This window comes from Rhinolophus ferrumequinum, chromosome 20, assembly GCF_004115265.2.
Source record: "Rhinolophus ferrumequinum isolate MPI-CBG mRhiFer1 chromosome 20, mRhiFer1_v1.p, whole genome shotgun sequence".
NCBI classification, from domain to species: Eukaryota; Metazoa; Chordata; class Mammalia; order Chiroptera; family Rhinolophidae; genus Rhinolophus; species Rhinolophus ferrumequinum.
Window position 1 is genome coordinate 38,303,494 of NC_046303.1, and position 12,778 is coordinate 38,316,271.

General features: G+C 37.2%; 1 protein-coding gene across 1 annotated transcript in view; it reads right to left on the minus strand.

Annotated features, from left to right (window-relative positions):
* The window catches only part of GRM3 (glutamate metabotropic receptor 3), a 220,921-nt gene that overhangs the window by 170,039 nt on the left and 38,104 nt on the right, over nucleotides 1–12,778 (minus strand). The window lies entirely within an intron of this gene.

The following is a 12,778-nucleotide window of genomic DNA, read 5'->3' on the forward strand; positions in this document are numbered from 1 at the left end:
TATCACATCTTCAATTCACTAATTATCAATTCTGCTATTTCTAATTTGTTGTTGAACCCATCTAATGAATTCTTAATTTAAATTTTTATATTTTTAGTTGTAGAATTTCAATTTGATTAATGAATTTCAGGTTTCTGCTGGAATTTTTAATTATTTCCCTTATTTACTTAAATATATTAATCATGGCTATTTAAAAATCCCTGTTAGACAACTTTGATATCTGAACAACTGGACATCTGTTTGTATTCCTTGTGTTTCTTTTGGTTTCTGATTACTTTGTTATGTTTTTTTGTTTGTTTATTTTTGTTTCTTTTTTTTTTGAGCAAGGCTTGTATATTTTGAATAAATACTGAATATTATAGACATCAAGTTAAGTGTCAGGTTTTCTTTTGCTAGTGGCAGTGGGTTATCTTGATCTTTTAGATGGTAACTTTCAGTCTTTATTAGTGCTTAATTATATCTTATATGCCCTTCCTCTTAAGTAATGCTTATGGGCTCTTAACTCAAAGCCTGAGGAATTAAAGAAGCCCCTCATTTGGAGAGGATTAAACACATTGATCTCTGTTTTTCTAACATGAGACATCTTTGGAATATCTGCTCTGCCCTTTAGCCTTCAACTGTTGTTTGTGTTGTGTTTCTTGGAGATCCTCTCTATAGTCCACTTGAGGAAAATTTGGAACCATATTTTGGGGCTCTTGCTTCTGGGCTCTCTTCCTTTTTGAATTTTGCCCTGTAACCTCCAGCTTCTCTAGCAGCCCTGAAACCTGACATTTGTCTCTTCAGTGAAGTAAGACCCCTTCTTCTTATTTCTGCTCTATTCCCCCATGCCAGTGCAAATTGGAGAGAGTGTATAGGAAAAAACACCCACTTGAAGTACTGCTCTTCCTTTAAGAGTCATACCTCCTCAATCTGCTGCTTGCCTTAGTTGCTCTTCAGAGACTTTCATTGTTTTTTTATATTTTGTCCAGGATTTTAATTGTTTATAATGCGAGGGTTAGTCTGACATACCTAATCTATCTTGCTCATTATTGAAACTGAGGATTATTATTTTTAAACTACAAATGAAGTATTCATTATTTGCCAGGTATGTTGCTCAGGGATTTAAGTGTATTATCTCATTTAATCCTCGCAGTAGTCTTTGAATTAGTCTCACTTTGGTAGCAAAGAAACTGAAACTTAGAAAGGATAATTAGCCCATATCACACAATAAGTTATGTATCTAGATCTGTCTGATATAGACAGAGGGAGGGGAGAGTGGGGACAAGAGAGCTTATTTCAGGCCCTAACAAAGACCACCAGGGCTTGCTTTACTGTTTTCCTGACAGATAATACCTTATCTTCGTGGTCTTATTTTTACTTCTGGTTAGAAACTGAGCTCTATAATCTTTACTGGCAATATAAAATAGGATCAAGAAGACAAGAAGAACTTGTTAATTATGTTCTCAAAGATTTATTTAAAAACACTTTTGAGGTAATAATGTATGTCATACCAACTGTCTTTGCTGCTTTAATTGGTACTTGAAGAAATCTTCAGATAATTCAATATATCTTAAATGACTTCCTTTTGTTTTCTGCAGTTCATGAATTGAGGCTAGAAGACATGCTGCAAGTATAAGCAAAGTGAGGTGTTTTAAATAACGAGAAATTGAACCTACCTATAACTTTGAATATAAAAGAAAACACTAAGTACCAAAGTCTGAATGAATGTGTAGGAAATAAATGGTAACATCTACGTTCCTTTTTGCTAAGTACTATAGCGCTTTACTCATTTAATCCTCATACCACCTCATTGATGCAGGTTATCTTGCCATTCAACAGATGAAGAAACTGGGGGATAGAGAGGTCTAATAAATTTCTCAATATCACAGATCTATAAAGTAGCCAAAGTGAGATTTAAATCATGGCTGTCTGGCTTCTTAACTCTTTGTACAGAAATAAAAATATTCAGCAAAATCTCAATTAACTTGAATTCTTGAAGAATAGGATGTTATTAATATTTGATTCTCTGATTAGGTTAGAAGCACCATTAACATATTTTCTACTTTAATGCTAGTTAGAAATTTTTTTTTTTTTTAAATCAGTCCACTTCACAATATATTTCTCAGATACTGCTAAGGAAAAAGAATGGTAACTAGAAGTATGTATTCTAGGGATTTTAAGTAAAATTTTGAAGGAAATTATGGATGTGGAGAAATGCTAGCTATATAGATTGTGAATGTTTCAAGACGTATAAAAGAATCAGAAAACTATTACTATAAGCAAGACTGGTTACCATGTGATCATTATTAATTCATTTATTCATTTGTTCCACAAACACTTATTTACTACACCTATGCATTCAAGGAAAACTGTTACTGAATATTTAACATGTGCCAAATAATGTACTAGGTAGTTTGAGAAACATGATCACATTTGGTACAATAGCACTCTGTTATTATTTTCTGAATCTATTACTTTCACGTTCAGTTGAGGAAAGTGTGGCTTAGTTGGCATTAATAATTTGTGCATTGTCAGGAAGCTAATGGCTGTGCAAATGGCTGAGATCGGCGCTAAGCCCAGGAATGAGACTCCAAGAGCAAGGCTATAACGTTGTGGGGTGCTGATTCAGACAATGGGGAAAGGAGATAGCAGTCCCAGGTAAAGATAAGACAGAGTCGGACCACAAAGGACTTTACAATTTGGTAGAAGAGATAAGAAAACCACAACTATAATTCTAATAGTAAAGAGAATATGATACATATCATAATTGAGATGCAATATTTAGGTCTTCAAAGAAGGGAGAGATTAATTCCAGCTGTGATAAGCAAAAGAAAAATTTCTGAAAAAAAAAAGTTAAGTAAAGATCTGAAGGATACCATATAAACTATAACCCGTGATCACGTGTTCATACAACATCCACTACAGTGTCTCTTCTGTGTTTGAAATGGAAATGTCTGTTCTCTCCTCTGAGCTCCTAAGCACCTTTTTGTAAAGGCAACTGTCACTTTCTATTTTGTACTGTGATTAAATATGTACATGCTTTTTCTATGGCCTCCTTCACGGTGGAGACTCTTATTCCTCAGGTGGATCTCCACAGCGTCTGGCACTGTGCCTACAACATAGCAGGTGCTTTCCAAAATCCCCTCTCGCTTGGTGTCAGTGACATCATGTTCTCCTGGCTGTCTTCCCATCTCTTTGTACTCTTCTTAGCCTCCTTAGGCAAGAAGATAGTGTCCTCAGTGTTCAAATTCCTGGCATCTACCTCTCAAACAGAACCTGTGGAACTTCATGCAATGTCACGCTTCGGTGATCCCCCACATGCTAATACCTCGATATCTCTTCCGAGCTCTGGATTGGTTTATACAACTGCCTGTCACATACCTATCTGTGTGTACCTGAGGTCTTCTGATGTCAACACTTCTTAAACTGAACTCATTACCTTCCCTTCCTCCAGACTTCCAACTCTTCCTACATTTCCATCTCAGTGAATGTTAGAGCAAGACCGTCTGGGCACCCATATATATCTCCTGACCACTTCCTCTTCTCTTCTCCCTGCTTATAGACGTCTATGCAGTCATAAAGTTCCTTCACAGTTGAGGAGACATTTCTTTAATCTCTGGTCCCATAAATCTGCCTGGCCATTGTCTGAGTTCACACTTCATCATTTCTCATCTAGATTACTTTAGTCTCCCTGACATCAGGTTTGCTCTCTTGCGATCCATATTTCCAAACTGCTACCCAGAATGATTTTTTAAATGCATGTCTGAAAATGCCATCCCCTTTAATGTTTTGGCTTTTCAGTCCCTAATGGGTAAGAATTAAACCCCTCAGCGTGGCAAATAGGAAGAAACTCCTTTTCTCCACTTCATTCCTTGCTTGACTGTCCTTGTGTGTCTCCTCATTTCACCTTGAGTATTGACTTTGCCTCTTTGTTGGGCTAACTCAGCCTTCGAAAAGAAGCTTAATAGTCACTGCCTCTAGGAAGACTTTATGACAGTTCCTGAAGTCTAGATTAGGTGACCCTACTATTTGCTGGAATAGTACTCTGAGCTTATTTCTATCATAGTTCTTATCACACTAAAGCCTAATTTTTTCACTTAACTATCCTCTTTTCCTCGCTTTTTGTGAGTATTTTGAGAGAAAAAACCTCGTTTTCTATGTATCATAATGACCAGCTCATAATGACACATTGCAAGAACTCAATAAATAGTTGCTTAATGAATAGATAAAGAATGCTTGGTGAGTAACTGAAATATCATCTGAGAATAAAGAATTCATACATTTTGAAATTGAAATTAGTTCAGTTTGGGGACATGCTGCATGATTTTTCTATGTCATGGAAATATGCCTTTGATTTTCTAATCCTCATTACTGCTCCACCAGAATTCTTCCAAAACAAAACAATAATGCGAGTGTAAACTAAAACACAATGCAAAGCCAAGGATAATAAGCAGAATCACCCTTAAGTATGCACCGACCTGAATCCAATGGTCATTACTTTCTTTGTAATTTTACTTTATCTTTTTGGATACATAGATCATAACCCCCACAAGCTGTAGATTATTTAATATTGTGATGCCATTCACATAAAATATAATGCTATATATACATGATTATGACATGCATTACATTTCAGTTCTATTACATATTTTTTTGTGACTCCAGATACTGATATATATGGGATATCTATAGATCTATCTGGAGTCACAAAAAAGCAAAACTAAAACAGAATTAAATATAATGCATATATATTATATCTATCTATCTATCTATCTATCTATCTATCTATCTATCTATCTATCTATCATCTACCTACTGACCTAGATATTGGTGTTATGTTTTCTGCTCTGAAAATGCACTAGTCAAGTGTGAGAGTTTTTTAACCACTCAGTGCAGTTATTAAAAAATCCTGAATTTGTTTTTCTTTCAAAGATACTGTACTCTCATGTTACAGTTAATGAGCTAACCACTGCCACTGGGAGTTTGTGGATTTGGGCTATAAACTTTAGACAGTGTCACTGATCTACACAGCTTGCTTTGTCAGTGCCTGTGATTCTTCACTTTTCACACAGGGATGTGAAAGTTAAACACCACCCACTTATCGCAAGAGCTCTTTTTCTCAGAAATGTAAGCAAAGTTTGTGCTTTTAAATGGGTTATTTATTATTTGAAATGCAGGGCTAATTCTACATTCAGTTCACCTTTGTCAGTATATCTATGCTTCTTGAAATTATCGAGATGAAATGTGAGAGTATAAAGAGAAGACAGGGTTCAAAACAGGAAAACCCAGAGGTAAGATGTTATCGCAGCATTCAAATATATACCAAAGAATTAAAAATATTCCTTCAGGCATATGTTATGTGTTGGCCATTATTCCATTCATTCATGCGTGCCAGCTGCTACTGACATAAATTCCCCTTCCCTCTATACACCCTACACCCGTCAAAAACTTGTCTAAATTAAAAATGGAGCTATTGATAAATAATGTAGACATATTTTTAAAAAGCATGTTCATTTCTAATTGATTCTGAGACATACGGATGTCTTTTTCTTTCTATTTAATTCCATTAATGTGATATGGTATAGAAATTTTTCAGAGAAAAAGGAAATGCAAGTTAAATATAGTATTTACTCTTTGAAACTGATGGGATATTAGAATTATTCTAGATGGCTCTGTCATCTTAGCCAGTGTGGAGAGCCCCTCTGATATAATGAATTGTGGGTCCCATAACTTCTGCTGACAGCTTTCTATAGTGCAGAGGTTGCTGTATCACTCTTGTGGTAACTCTAATTGTCAGAAAATATGGGGAGGAGAAAATCGTCCTGTTTTCTGTGGGGGTATATTATTCCTGCTACACAAATGTTATGATAATTATGCTGCTTTAAGAGGTGGTTGAATATTGAACTTGCATTGTGGTTTGCACTAGAGAGTAGGGAGAGAGACCCTAGGAGAGAGGAAGGGGTGCTTAGTGTCTCTTGATCTGGGCTGCAAGGGGAATGGTACATTCATGGGCAGTACCTATAGGCCAGCCAGGATTTAGGAATTGTGAGGGGTCAAAGAGAGAGACTTTGAAATGGTGTTTGTCCTTTTGGTCGTTGGTGGCTAAAGTCAGCTAATTCCTGAGAGCATGTGGAGTGCTTTGAGCTCGTTTTTTTTTAATTTATTGGGGTGACAATTGTTAGTGAAATTACATAGATTTCAGGTGTACAATTCTGTATTGCATCATCTATAAATCCCATTGTGTGTTCACCACCCAGAGTCAGTTCTCCTTCCATCACCATATATTTGATCCCCCTTTACCCTCATCTCCCACCCCCCACCTCCCTTACCCTCTGGTAACCATTAAACTATTGTCTGTGTCTATGGGTTTTTGTTTCTCATTTGTTTGTTTTGTTCTTTTGTTGTTTTTGGTTTATGTACCACATATCAGTGAAATCATATGGTTCTCTGCTTTTTCTCTCTGACTTATTTCGCTTAGAATTATACTCTCAAGATCCATCCATGTTGTCACAAATGTCCCTATATCATCTTTTCTTACCGCCGAATGGTATTCCATTGTGTATATATACCACAACTTCTTTATCCATTCATCTATCGAAGGACATTTTGGTTGTTTCCATGTCTTGGCCACCGTAAACAAAGCTGCAATGAACATTGGAGCACACGTGTCTTTATGTATAAATGTTTTCAGATTTTTTGGGTAGATACCCAGGAGAGGGATTGCTGGGTCATATGGTAATTCTATTCGTAATTTTTTGAGGAACCTCCACACTGCCTTCCATAATGGCTGGACCAGTCTGCATTCCCACCAACAGTGTATGAGGTTCCTTTTTCTCCACAGCCTCTCCATCACTTGTTACTATTTGTCTTGTTGATGATAGCCATTCTGACTGGGGTGAGGTGATATCTCATTGTGTTTTTTATTTGCATTTCTCTGATGTTTAGTGATGTTGAGCATTGTTTCACATGTCTATTTGCCATTTGTATGTCCTCTTTGGAGAAATGTCTCTTCAGGTCATCTGCCCACTTTTCAATTGGTTTGTTTGTTTTTTTGTTGTTGAGTTTCATGAGTTCCATGTATATTTTGGATATTAACCCCTTATCAGAGGCACTGTTTGCAAAAAACTTCTCCCATTCAGTTGGTTACCTCTTTATGTTGTCGATGGTTTCTTTTGCTGTGCAGAAGCTTTTAAGTTTCATATAGTCCCATTAGTTTGTTTTAGCTTTTACTTCCCTTTGGAGTAAAATTCATAAAATGCTCTTTGAACCCAAGGTCCATAAGTTTAGTACCTATGTTTTCTTCTATGCAGTTTATTGTGTCAGGTCTTATGCTTAAGTCTTTGATCCATTTTGAATTAATTTTGATACATGGTGACAGATAGCAGTCCAGTATCATTCTTTTGCACGTGGCTATCCAACTCTCCCAGCACCATTTATTGAAGAGGCTGTCTTTTCTCCATTGTATGTTTTTTGCTTCTTTGTCAAAAATTATCTGTCCATATTTACGTGGTTTTATTTCTGGGTTCTCAATTCTATTCCATTGGTCTATGTGTCTATTTTTCTGCCAATACCATGCTGTTTTGATTATTGTTGCCCTGTAGTACAAGCTAAAGTCAGGGAGTGTGATACCTCCAGTATTGTTCTTTTTTCTTAAGATTGCTTTGGCTATTCGGGGACTTTTGTGGCTCCAAACAAATCTGATGATTTTTTGTTCTCTTTCTTTAAAAAATGCCATTGGGATTTTGATGGGGATTGCATTAAATCTGTATATTGCTTTGGGTAATATGGCCATTTTAACTATGTTCATTCTTCTAATCCATGAGCACGGAAAGTCTTTCCATTTCTTTGTGTCTTCAATTTCTTTCAAAAATGTCTTATAGTTTTCAGCATATAGGTCCTTCACATTCTTGGTTAAGTTTAGTCCTAGGTATTTTATTCTTTTTGCTGCAATTGGAAAAGGAATTGTTTTTTGTATTTCTTTTTCTGAGATTTCATTGTTAATATATAGAAATGCAGTGGACTTTTGTACATTGATTTCGTAGCCAGCAACTTTACTGTATTCGTTGATTGTTTCTAATAGCTTTTTGGTGGAGTCTTTAGGATTTTCTATATATAGCATCATGTCATCTGCAAAGAGTGATAATTTAACTTCTTCATTCCCAATTTGGATGCCTTTTATTTCTTTCTCTTGCCTGATTGCTCTGGCAAGGACTTCCAACACTATGTTGAAAAGCAGAGGTGGTAGGGGACAGCCCTGTCGTATTCCTGAACGTAGAGCAAAGGGCTTCAGTTTTTCACCATTAATTATGAGATTAGCTGAGGGCTTGTCATATATGGCCTTTATTATGTTAAGGTATTTTCCTTCTATACGTATTTTATTAAGTGTTTTAATTATAAATGGATGTTGTATCTTGTCAAATGCTTTTTCTGCATCAATTGATATAATCATATGATTTTTGTCCTTTATTTTGTTTATGTGATGTATCACATTGATGGGTTTACGGATGTTGAACCATCCTTGAGCGCCGGGAATGAACCCCACTTGGTCGTGATGAATAATCTTTTTATTGCATCATTGTATTCGATTTGCTAGAATTTTGTTTAGGATTTTTGCATCTGTATTCATCAGAGATATTGGTCTGTAGTTTTCTTTTTTTGCGTTGTCCTTACAAGGTTTTGGTATCAGGGTAATGTTGGCCTCATAAAATGAGTTAGGGAGTACTGTCTATTCTTCAATTTTTTGGAAGAGTTTGAGCAGGATTCGTATTAGATCCTCTTTGAAGGTTTGGTAGAATTCACTAGTAAAGCCATCTAGTCCCGGGCTTTTGTTTTGGGGAAGGTTTTGGATGACTGATTCAATTTCGTTACTAGTTATCGGTCTGTTTAGATTTTCCAGTTCTTCATGGTTCAGCCTTAGAAGGCTATATGTTTCTAAGAACTAGTCCATTTCTTCTAGGTTATTGAATTTGGTGGCATATAGTCCTTCATAGTATTCTTGGATGATCCTTTGTATTTCTGTGGTGTCTGTGATAACTTCCCCTTTTTCATTTCTGATTTTGTTAATTAGTGTCTTCTCTCTTTTTGTCTTAGTGAGTCTAGCCAAGGGTTCCTCAATTTTGTTAATCTTTTCAAAGAACCAGCTCTTGGTCACATTAATTTTTTCTATTGTCTTTTTGTTCTCTATTTCATTTAGTTCTGCTCTGATTTTTGTTATTTCCTTGCTTCTGCTGACCTTGGGTTTCACTTGTTCTTCTTTTTCTAGTTCTTTAAGGTGTAACATGAGATTATTTATTTGTGATTTTTCTTGTTTCTTCAGATAGGCCTGTAATGATATAAATTTCCCTCTTAAAACTGCTTTCGCTGCATCCCAAAAATTTTGGTAGGGTGTATTTTCATTGTCATTTGTTTCTATGTATCTTTTGATCTCTCCTCTAATTTCTTCTTTGACCCAGTCGTTCTTTAAAAGTATGTTGTTTAATCTCCAAGTATTTGTGGTTTTACCTGCTTTCTTTTTGTAGTTGATATCCAATTTCAGCCTTGTGATCAGAGAATATGCTTGGTATGATTTCAATCTTCTTAAATTTGCTGAGGCTGATTTTATGTCCCAATATATGGTCTATCCTTGAGAATGTTCCATGTACATTAGAAAAGAATGTATAGTCTGATGTTTTAGGATGAAGTGCTCTATATATGTCAATTATGTCCATTTCATCTAATGTGTCATTTAGGGCTGCTATTTCGTTATTTATTTTCTGTTTGGATGATCTATCCATAGCTGTCAATGATGTATTTAAATTGCCTAGTATAATTGTTTTGGTCAATTTCTCCCTTTAGTTCTGTTAGTAGTTGCTTGGTATATTTCGGTGCTCCCTGATTGGGATCATAAATATTGATGACTGCTATGTCTTCTTGTTGTATAGTCCCCTTTACCATTATGAAATGTCCACCTTTGTCTCTTGCTATCTTTTTCACCCTGAAGTCTGTTTCATCTGATATCATTATGGCTATACCTGATTTTCTCTGGGTACCATTTGCTTGGAGTGTCAATTTCCACCCTTTCACTTTGAGTCTATGCTTGTACTTGTAGCTGAGATGTGTCTCTTGGAGACAGCATATGGTTGGGTTTAGTTTTTTGATCCAATCTGCTACTCTGTGACTTTTTATTGGTGAGTTCAGTCCATTTACATGTAGGGTGATTATCGATATGTGAGGATTTCCTGTCATTCTATCTTTAGTTTTCTGGTAAGGCTGTGTCTCCATTGTTTCTTTGCCTTTTTGTTGTTATCTATTATTTCTGTGTGGTGGTATTCTATGATGTTTCCCTCTGTTTCTTCTTTTCTTACAGTATATATTTCAGTTCTGGATTTTTTTTGAGTGGTTACCCTTAAGTTTATGTAAAAGAAAGTTTGATATTTAGAGTATTCCATTTCTTCAGCACGCTTACTTTTTCCATTGCCATATTCCGGTTCAGGCCTTTACTCTCCACCTTTTTGTGTTTTGGTTGCCGCAAATTGTCCCTGTTGATGGTGGTCAAATAGCCTCCTTTAGTATTTCTTGTAGTGAAGGTTGTGTATTAGAAAATTCCCTCAGCTTCTGTATGTCTGGAAAGGTCTTTATTGCTCCTTCATATCTAAAGGATATCTTTGCTGGATATATTATTCTTGGCTCTTAATTTCTCTCTTTCAATAGTTTGAATATTTGGTTCCGCTCTCTCCTGGCTGGTAGAGTTTCTGCTGAAAAATCTGATGATAATCTAATGGGCTTTCCTTTGAAGGTTACCGTCTTCTTTTCCCTGGCTGCCTTGAGGATTCTTTCTTTGTCGTTGATGTTTGACAGCTTCAATACAATGTGCCTTGGAGAAGGCCTGTTGGGATTGAGGTAATTAGGTGTTCTATTTGCTTCTTGGATTAGAGGATCCAGTTCTGTCCACAAGTTTGGGAAGTTCTCATCGACAATTTGTTTGAATATATTCTCTGTTCCCTTCTGTCTTTCTTCTCCTTCTGGTATGCCCATTATTCTTATATTGCTCTTTCTGATGGAGTCAGAAAGTTCTTGTAGAGTTCTTTCATTTCTTTTAAGTCTCAAGTCTTTTTCTTCTTCCGTCTGTGTAATTTTCAGGTTTCTATCTTCGATGTCACTGACTCTTTCCTCCATCTGGTCAACTCTACTACCTAAACTGGTTATTTCATTCTTAATTTCTTCTCTTGAGTTCTTAATCTCCAGAAATTCTATTTGGTTCTTTTTTAAAATTTCAATCTCTTTTGTAAAATGCTCATGTTGTTCTTTGATTGTGTTTCTGAGTTCATTAAACTGCCTTTCTGTGTTTGAAGTTCCAAAGCTCTTCCTGCACCAGATTCAGAGCCCGTATGTTTCAGCAGTTCTGTTTACTCCTGCAGGGATCTGCCCACATAGGTGGGGCCAGGGGTGGGGTGAGTTGTGAGAGGTGGCCCAGAGCAATGGTGGCGACCACCACCACAGCCGGTCCTGCTTCCACAGCTCCCTCCCCTTTGCCGGAACTAGTTGGGCTGCAAATCTGTGTCTGCAGACCACAGTTCTCAGAACAGCAAATATTCTGTTGTTTTGATCTGACACTGCTACTGTTCCGCTTCTATCACCGGGCAGGTGGGGGCTGGGCGAGCTCTGGAAGGGTAGGGAGGCAGTGGCTAGTCTCAGTGCCTAAGGCTTGTTCTCTGCTCGGCATTGAGGGCTTAAACCAGCGTTTTCAGCCTTCCTCCCTCAGTCTTTTCTCCGAGGTCTCTGCCGTGAGCGTTGGGTTCAGCCGTGTTATATGCTGTCCCCTCAGCCCTGTGGGCCATAGGTGGAGCCCTAGCAGTCTGAGTTCTTCCCTCTCCCACAGCTGCGGTAGTTCCGGGATGCATCGAGCTCGGAGCACTGAGCTAGGTCTGCGTCCTGCACCTGCGCGGCTCCATCTCCGCACTTCTCCCTTCCCTCCTCCCCCGCTGGTGCAATTCGCCCACCTTTAGGTGAATTCAGTAGTGGGCCTCTTCATCTTGCCTGTCTGCTGTGCAGGGAGTCCTTTGTGGAGTTATTGTTGTTCTATTAGTTGTAAATTCCAGGGGAGCTTTACAGAGGCTCACCTCACGCCGCCATTTTGATGACATCTCCCGAGCCTGTTTCTTGTACTCTCTGTGAACATTCTTCCTCTGCAGTCATTTAGTGCTTAGTAGACTGTTATTGAAAGCTTTAATCTGTCTAAATTACACTATAGGGTACTAAGAAAAGAGGATTTTGTTTAATACTGAGTCTTAAATTGGGATGTATTAAATTGGGAAGAGACCAGTACATGCCTGTATAGTGGAGGCTGCTGGAAATAAGTAGTAAAGAACTTTTAGGGAGAGAGAGGCAGTACTGCTCTGTTAGTTTTCTCACCATCCACTGATTTATACTTTGAGGACTAAAACTTGGAGGTTGGTGTTTTATATTATTAAAATAGGCCATATTGTCCCAGGATTGTTCTTTACAACTTGACCTTATGTTTTGTTCATTAAACTGATTCATCTTCCTAGAGATATTCTGAATAAAGTGTTAAAATGTGTTATGCCAATTATGATATTCCTCCTAAATCTTTTTGTCCAAAATGACCATGGTTTCTTCAGCAATTCTCCTGCCTTCTGGTTCCTATGTGCTTTATCATCATTACTCATTTTTAGACTCTTTTATGCCTTTCAAAATGTAGCATGAAGAACTGCTCAAAATACTCGCTGAGCAATGGGACACTGCAGAGGATGGTGGGACCACTGCCTTCCTTGTTCTACATGCTCAATTTTCATACCATTCC